Raw genomic sequence first — 8,640 nt, 5'->3', positions numbered from 1 at the left:
TGGAGATGATTCTTAGTCTTTCCCTAGTGACGTTGTGTTTGTCACTATTCTGGGCATTAATCCAAGTCCAAAGATAGGACTGAAAATTATAGGCTCTTCCTACATAGCTTTCCTTTTTAGCAACTTCATGCAGGCTCCACATTAGCAACTTCTAACTTCTCTCAGATTTCTTCCTACATAAGTCACTCTCCAAATAGATCAAAAGTGAAATAAATTCAGCTCACTGCTATCAGGGAATTTATTCTTTAACTTCTTACTGGAAATACACTTCTTTTTTCAAATTCAAATAAAGCTAAGTTTTTGGTAGTTGTTGTTTTCTTGTAGCATTTCCTATAGTATCTATCACATTAGTATATGAGGAAAAATATAGATGGAATTTTCTTCACAATAGTTCTGTAAAATGGAAATTATCATTATCCTCATTTTAGCAAAAGGGAACTCATGCACAGAGAAAGCGTACTGCATGTTCAACATCATAAGAGAAGATTATGCTGAAATCAGGAATACCCTTCTGAAAATACAATCTTTCTCATTCCTAATTCTTTCAGTGTTTTGGAAAATATTGCTATATATTCTTACTGCTGTTTCATGATGCTAATTAAATGGAATGCTGAATGCAACTTTTTGATTTGATCTTATTCATCATACTACCTTAATGAGTAGGAACCCCAGTCATGGGTCAGGATTCATTCTGCCAAATGTTAACAAACTAACAAGTTGGAAATGCTAAAAATACTAAGTATTAACTAACCAAAAAAAAAAAAAAAAGATAACCAAATTTAATTCACTCCTAGACTGAATTAATTGACAGCAAGTCTATTTTGAAGCAGGAGACAGAACTAAGGTGTCACTGATACCATCTGTCATTTATGCTTTGACACAGAAGAGATATTTGTAAGGCACATCCACATTCTATTGCTAATGGAAAACCTCCATTTTCGATTATATGGAGCCCCTACATAGCAGTAGGGGTGTACTTGACTAAACGTTGCTCTCTATATGTTAACTAAATCCCTTGGATCATATCGAGTAGATACTTTAAAAGAGATTTACTGTTTCACTGAACTTTAAATGGACATATTGACAACACATTGGAAATCTGCTAGACTTTTTTTTTCTTTCCTCTTAAGACCCTTCCTCTTTCTTCACTTCTCTTTATTTATAATAATAAAAAAATAAGGAAACCATATTTGCATGTAGCTCTTCAACCTCACTCTAAAATAAAATCAAGAACTACTGCCAAAAACTTCTTGGCTGCCTTTCACAATGAAACATATTCATTTAGGGTTAAAATGAGCAATCAGATATGATTACAAATTGAATGGTGATTGGGAAGCACTTCATCTAAGATAAAATGTTATGAGTGGCAAATCAGAAAATACTTCTGAAAGAAAAATCTGAGAGGCTGCAAACACAATCAAAAGAGAAACTGAATGGCAAGGAAGTCATTAGTAAAACAGCATTTGACAAGCCCAGTTGCCTCCTACTTATTTTTGTCCTACCATTTTGAAATCATTACTTCCCACAGTCCATTTCTAGTTTTCTCCCTCTTTCCTCCTTCCCCTTGCTAGCCCTTTTAGCAAAACAAAAACTACCTGCTCTTCTCCTCCTTCTCAAAACATATCAGTCTTTCACTTACTAACCCCCTCCAAACGTGCGTTACTGTAGAACCTACTACAGGACTTTACACATACAAACAATTCTGTCAGATACACGAGTAACAAAAACACACAAGAGACATAACAAAATAATCCATTACATCCACAGGTGTATGTAATTGGTTAGCTCTTATGCTATATTTATACAATACCAGAGAGAATTTAGGAGTTACACCATTGACTTCACTTTGTCCAAGTTTTCATCATTAATATTCTATCCGTAAATCGGATTTTAAAATAACAAACAAGCAAAAACTTACAGGGAGTTCACAGTTTCCAAAAACATAGCAAAAATGTTCAGTCACTTGGTACATCATAAATAAACTATAATCTGTGTATTGCCTGTAACATTTTACACTGTAAGTACCTTAAATACTTACGTAGCTTGATTCAAACACCAACTTTCTTCATCAGATTTGCAACATCTTATCTCCTCAACCTCTGCATAGAAACAAAGAGAAACATGAGTTTGAAAACGAATAAGATTCATAAATGGTCAAACAGTTGTAAGGAATGCCAAGTTACTAAGATTGTTATGAACAAGCCAACATAAGACAGAAGGAGTTAGACTAATCTCTGACACAATTATCACTTACTGTACTTAATTTTTGTCATATTTTTATAATATGACGCTCTTTTGAGAAAAAGAATTGGAACAGTATCCCTTGATTTTGTTTTCCATCCCTGACAAATCTTTTTGAGCGTGTCAGAATGCCCACAACGGATTCTAAGTTCAGGCGCTGCCTTCACCGTTTGTGTTCAATTGTCATTGTATTTCTAGAAAACTTTTCCACTAGGGCCAGTACAAGCAGTAACTGAAGTAAGCGAGAATCCTGACGCTGATTTCAGTGCTCACCAGATACCACCTACATTAAGCTACACATGCCGATAGCCTATAGGGGGTCGTAGCGCTGTGCAGTACACGACTAAAAGAAGTCAAATATTGCCCCCTAGTGCCTGCAGGACAAAGCACGTCGTTTACGAACACCTGACTTAACATTTTATCTTAACAGTACAGAGCCTTTCAATGGGAATTTGCAGCGGAAGCATGGAGGATTGTGGTCACGTGTAATTCCAAGGCCCAGCAAGAAGCTGTACTCCTTAACCCTTGCTGGGTGAGTTCATCACAATATAGCTCAAAAATTACCTGTATGAGTATATACCTGAGTAAGAACCACTCAGTTCTGCAAAGAGGAATTAAAAACATTTGTAAAGAACTTCAGGAAATAATTAATATTGTGTATTAGGGATACAAGAGATATGCATATCAAAATATGAGGAAAAAGGGTCTTTTTATACTCAAATTATATTGTCTTCTTAACTAGAAGCAAAATACTGAGTAAACGGACCTTAGTTTTCCAAATGAGCCCATAGTTTATCATATTAAAGGCAGCATTTTTTAAGCTACTACAAGTATACATTCAGTTCACCATCCACCTCAGAAAACACAGAAGAGATACTGCCTGAAAAGCAAGAGAATCATGTCATTGACCAGTATTCTTTCTGAAGACATTCAAGGATTAAAGCACAGAAAAGCAGGACCAAAACAGCAAGCACTAGTAACAGAAATTAATACAGTAACACCAGTTTTAATCCTTTGAAAACAAAAGCACATAAGTAGTAATCAAAGCAACTTGTTTTATTTCTGTATAGGATCTGTTAAGGCACTGGAGAAATACTACAGTAAAAGCTCTAGGATTGCACGTGGCTTCACGTCATCAGTGAATCACGAACATCCAGCAGAATACCAGCACTTGCAGTATCACCAGCTTCCGCAACAGTTCAGAAAGAGAATTGAAGCAATTAAGGTAACCAACCGGTAACCACAATGCCATTACACTCAGCATAAATCAGAACTATACATGTAGCAAAGAAATTTAGCACACTTCACAAAAACACCCTTTATACATAAATATCTGCCCGCCAAACATGTCTCTGTGCCCTTACCTTTCATGCCCTGAAACTTCAGGCTGGCTGCTGGCTAGCATATTATCAGTCACTTGCACCTTACTCTCTTGCCTCCAGGTCTCCTACTGGTCTTTATTATGTCTATATTCTTTCATCTAAAATAATTCTATAGTATTATTTTTTTATGTCTATAATCCAGTAGTCAGAAGAGAAATTTAAATAAAAAGCTTGAAGATCCCACAGTTCAACTCCTCATGACAACACCCATTTACCTGCTACTGCACATTCAGTAAGCAACCTATGATATACACTGTACATTATAATTCCTTTGAACATTATCAGGACAGCAATCTCTACCATCTAGGAAAAAAATAATTCTGACATTAAGGGCTTACAGTAACATAAACGCGTATGAAGAAGAACAGAGGTTGTTATAAAATAAAAGTGTAAGATCCAGAATAAGAGGAAAAAGATAGTAGATACTAAAAACCAAAGCCTCCAATGGAGAAGCAGAGTAAGCCAGCCCGCTTAACCCAAGGCTGCAGCCAAATACCATTGTCTCCATTTAGTCAACACTGAAGGGCCACACAGTGACATAACTGAGTAAGCTGGTTTTATTATGGTGACAGCTTCAGGCAGCTACCTAAATCGGTTCTTGTATGTCTTAATGAATTAAAATTGCTTTAATATTTTTTCGTGACAACTAGTCAACTTTCCCCACCTGCTACCAGCATAAAAATTTATCCGCTGAATATGAGGCATATTGAGATAGTTTGTTTATACTTTTTTGGTAGACCTGGCTGAAAACACTGAAAAAAATCTTACCTTGGCTTTTGAGAAACCACAACCATTGTAGAAGAAAATGTAAAAGTCTTCTCAAGGACATTCCTTTTCTACAAACCTGGCTGGTTTGTGGAAGACAATTCTTGTTACCATCTACTTCCAGCTCCAGATAAAACTGATAATTTTGGTGTGAAATAGCAAAGTAACATGGGAGGAAAAAATTCGAAACTGATTGACACTTTGCCTCCTCAGTTTGCCTTTGCAGAATCAAGCTCAACTCATCAATCCCAATACTCTTCCAAATGGTTCCCAACTTCATCCCAACTTATCAAGACCTCAGGGATACAGACAGACTATGTTTCTCTCTTATGCCTTGCTCACTGCTACCCAGCTATACAGTTTGTTCTTCCACATTGCTGGCACCACTTAAATTAAATAAATAGTATTTTTGTCACAACCAACTAGTAAGGCAGATCCAGTTCGAGATTTTTTCCCTCCAGATGCTTCTTTTAATCACACTGTGCAGGACATGTTATACATGAAGCAGAAAATTTTCATTATCACAAAAGACTGAAGGCCCAGGATCCACAATGAGAACCATCAACAAAAGGTTACCAACACTGCCTATACAAGATTTATCACCTGTATGTTTAAAGACTATGTTTCTCCAAAACAGATTGATTATGGTAGCTACAACTCATAGGAGAAGAAAAACTGTAACTTCCAGCTCAGTTGTTTGCATTTGTCCACTAATTTCACAAAGACTGCAGGTTCTTAGGAAGGCCAGGTTAGAACTTTTAGAGTGTAAACAAACATTTTCCTCAAACCATAATTCTTTTAAGTAGTTTCTCTAATGCTCTATATAGTCCTCGTGGAGACCAGGCGCTTGGTGTTTATTAAGCTCGTCAATTAAGCAACACAAGCAGACTGCTTACAGCGGTAACATTAGGAGGTTGCATTCCCCTGTAGTCCTGACTGTCCTTGCAGGGGTGCCTGATTAAGCTGGGCAGTTTTCATTCCATCTTGCTCAGACACATCACAAAAGCTCATTTCTCAGCAAAACCTTTTTTAAAAGTGGTCCATAATCACTCTTACTGGCAGACTATTAGGTATCTTACAGCTAAATTAATTTACTGTTGAAAACAGTAGTTTTTTTAAATATGTTTGCCTCATGGACAGTATTAAAAAGTAAAAGGTTACTGACCTTTTCAGAAAGGACTAACAAGTCTGACATTAAAGTGTCATGTGATTATAACAATCATCCCCTACAAAAAAATGCTCTTTTTTTTCCTGTTTTATTCATTCATTTAAAGAAAGAGATAAAAGGAAATGAAATCTCTCTTTTATGTTTGTCAATTTGCATCACATGGCTTTTCTTTTTCTAGGCCTGCTTTGTGTCTAATCTTCCTTACATCTTTTATCTCATATGTTTTCAGATGATCTAGACCACATCCTTTGAGTACACAAAGAGCTTATAGTATTGAGTTTTCTCTGTTATTTTAATGCCTTTGCTTTAATATATTTAATGCTTGTGAAAGATGACAGTGCTTTTATTGGCATTTAGAAATTTAGTTTTTAAGCAGTAACAGTAGCAAAGCAAAAGCTGTAACAGTGCAGGCTTTTCCACAAAGCTCTGCCAACACAGCTCAGTGCCATCTCATCCTATTATTTATTATAGTTTCTACTACCTTGCCCAGTGGAGATGTCAGGCGTATTGGGTATGTAGTTTCCTCGATCATTCCTGGAGTCCTTTTAGGCAGTCATATTTGTCTCACATTCGCTATTTTCAATACCATTTAGTACCACTGATATTAAGCAAAAACTTAGCACTCCCCTTTCCCCAGCTACAAATTAATTTAGGATTCCCAGATGAATACATCTGACCATTCCAAATCATTATTGCTTATCTTTTCCGTTCACCCTATTGATAATTCAGTTTAAGGCATATTGTCTGGTCCTCCATATGGGAAGAGTTCTGCTGTGGAGTTCTTCCCAAGATACTCTCCAGTGAACAAAAAAACCTCCTTACTTTCTCTGTTCTGGTTTTATCGTGATTGCTCTTCCCACCCAACCTTGATTCTCTGTGGATCCTCAGGATTCTCTTGCAGGATTTCTGCTTATAAATACTAAAGTTACCCATATCGATTCCTTTTTGCTGGTTGTTGCTTAACTTATTTTAGCCTGCCTTAATGTGTTTCCACATTTCACGAATATTTATGATCCTTTCTGTTTCCTTTTTTGGACACAACTTCCTTTGTGTCCTTCTTTTTGGAAGATGCCTTTTTTTTTTTTTTTTTTTTTTTTAAATAATTGCCCTACCCCTGTGGTTTAACTGTGTTGGCATCCTTCAGAGCTTGGCCCTCCACCACAACCACAGGAGTAAACAATTGTACAAACTGTCCTGCAGCAAACTCCCAAAGAGCATAATGCGAACACTGGACTATGGGCTTTCAGTGCACTCTGTAATTTTATTCACAATGTACTACTAGTCTCATTGCTAAGATTAAAACTAGTATTAACCTTTTCATACAATAACCACATCCCAAAGCACAGCAAGGAGCACAGAGCAATCCAAGTGATCAAAGACCACTCTCCTACTACAGGAAAAAGACCCTCTACACAATCTTTTGGGAAGTGCCAAATCCTTTCCCTAATTCACTGCTAGTATACTGAATTAAAGCTTTTAAGTTTACAAACACTGCTCGGAATCATGCCAGTATGACTGATACAAGTAAAATTCTAGGACTCTTAAATAAGCGGGTGCCACATCCAGGCACCGGCCCCCTCACATATTAAGAGCTACACAGTGGGAGCTTGGCTTAATTTGCATCAAATAAATGTCTGAAGAATGTATCTGATTAATAATAAGGACATAGAGGAGAAAGCATTTACACAAAACAGAAATTATTTTCTGAGGTAACCAATGCACACTGCAAACTGGAATTAAAACAAAATCACAGAACTCAGAGGGACCGTTGTAGAGCATGTGGGTGTTAGATAAAAAGGCTTTGTAAGGAAGTTGCTACAGTACTTAAACATGGAGTCTGGTAGAATACTGTCATGAAAACCTACTATATACTTTATTACATTCTGCTTTAAAACAGTTTAATTCCCTGTTTTTACACAGAAGTCTTTGTACAGTCCAAGAAAAAAAAAAATGTTGCTACTAAATCACAGGAACTTTCTCTGCACCTTAGACCTCTCAAATTTTTTCTGCTGACTCATGTCATCTGACTGGTCACGCAAGAATACATGTCAGCTTGTAGCTTGTCATGGAGTTGATTTGAGATTTTTTTTGAAGGAGCTGAAGATAATGTGCTTAAGCTATTTAACAAAAATGTCATATATGCTCTTTATGTGCACTTTGTTCTCCATATTAAATCATATGCATCATAGATCTTTAAGGACAAAATTACTGATGCACGGCATGTGCACTCCTGTAACCACTGCAGTTTACCCTAGAGAATTATTATCAAATGTAAGAGTTCTTAAGACTATAGAAAGGAAATTACCATGCTCTGTTTTCTTCAGCTATTTAGTTGTCATCTCCCACGTTTTTTTCCCATAATGATTTAGTCTTGTTGAAAATTTTGGGTCCACATTCTATTGATGGGCCCCTCCAATAATTGGAGTAGTTCCCAAAGTTATTTTTTGACTCTTGTAGGCCCTGAATTTTACGTCCAGTAATACTTCACAAAATTAGTGACTGTCTCCTATTTTTTATTATTGCTTACTACTTCCTACATATTTTTGTTTAAGATGTACATTTCTTTGCGTGGCTTGTTCTATGTTTACAAAGCATGTTTCTGCTGGAGACTGCCTGGTCTCAGCTCAAGATAGCTGAGGTATCTACAGACTCTAAACTTTCAGCACTGTAACTCTGCATCTTTTAATTAGTTCAGCCTCTTCCTATTCTTTCACTGTAACCTGCTAAAGAACTGTATGTTCTTTACCTGACTTATTCCCATTTTGCTGACTTGCCCTCCCCGAGGAGAAAAAACGATGGCTGCAGTAGCGAGGCCTCATAAATAACATCGATATTGAAAAGGAACAACAAATAAGCAACTATGACATTGGAGCCGGTTTTCGCTACACAGCCTGCAGAGAAAGCTCTCCTCGTGCATTCAGGATAAACCAGTATTTTGTAAACTCGGGGTCTCATAAATAGAAGGCAGAAGTGCTACTTGCTGGAAAGTTTCACATTGAAGGACCGACCGGAGGAGGGGCCGTCACCCCCCTCACGCCAGGGCGCCCCAAGCCGCCGCCTCACAGCCCCGAGGCAGCGCCCGCC

Source organism: Calonectris borealis, chromosome 6, assembly GCF_964195595.1.
Source record: "Calonectris borealis chromosome 6, bCalBor7.hap1.2, whole genome shotgun sequence".
NCBI lineage: Eukaryota > Metazoa > Chordata > Aves > Procellariiformes > Procellariidae > Calonectris > Calonectris borealis.
This window is presented reverse-complemented; position numbering follows the sequence as displayed.